The following is a 990-nucleotide window of genomic DNA, read 5'->3' as shown; positions in this document are numbered from 1 at the left end:
CCGGACAACCTAGCTCCCTAGGGTCATTCAGGCACTCAAACCCCTCCACCACGTTAAGGTGGCGATCCTCGGAGGGGCAAGGTACACATCTTTCTGGTAATCAGACTCGCGACCTTGGAGTAGATGGCGTCAAACCGTTTGTGCTACAGGAATGATATGTCTTTATTTATCTGTGCGGAGACTATAGAACGTTATTTAAATCGTTCGTGACCTCTTACCTGTAACTGTGACAACGATGTACTGCGGTGTGTTCTGACTGCTGGACTGCGTAGGTGAGCTCTGAATCTCAGCTGTGACATATTGAGTCTGAGTGGGCGGGGCTTGTGCGGGCGGCGCCTGGGCGATCGCCTGGCTCTTCTGTGCTTGCGAGGGAGGGGGTGTGGTCTGGCCGGAGGGCGGGGCCGCTGAGGGCGTCGCTCCTGTAGTCTGAAGTTCAGCAAGGAATTGTTGGGGAGCCGCCGTCACGGTGGCAGCCTGGCCTGATGTGGGAGTCACACCGCCTCCCTGAGGCTGGGAGGTCTGCTGCAGCTCCCTCACATACGCTGGGGTTGCCATTGGACTGAATGCAATGAAATGAGAAATTCATTTTTGAGGGTTTATTCTGTGATAATAACTGGCCGAATGTATATTATCAAGTCAAGCAAACCAGATGGAACATTTTAAATAACATACAATCAATCCACTTATTAAACAGATTTTCAGCAAATCATTTTGTTAAATGTAACTGCTTTGAGGTTTCAAAATCGTATCTGTTTATTGTCGTAATCCAGTAGAAATGTGTAAAACGGCAGTCTTTAAATACAGTCGATAAGTGAGACTCAGCTTCATTTATATAAATCAAAAGAGAAAGTTAGCAGTGTGATACGAGAGACGTGGAAGAAGCTCTGGCCTCTAATAACCAGATGAGGAGTCTGTTATTCAGACATTACTGGGGAATATTAGACTTCCAGTGACGCAAGTCACTGACCAGTCAGTATTTCAGAGAGCCAT

Source organism: Puntigrus tetrazona, chromosome 3, assembly GCF_018831695.1.
Source record: "Puntigrus tetrazona isolate hp1 chromosome 3, ASM1883169v1, whole genome shotgun sequence".
NCBI classification, from domain to species: domain Eukaryota; kingdom Metazoa; phylum Chordata; class Actinopteri; order Cypriniformes; family Cyprinidae; genus Puntigrus; species Puntigrus tetrazona.
Note: the sequence above shows the minus strand (reverse complement) of the source record.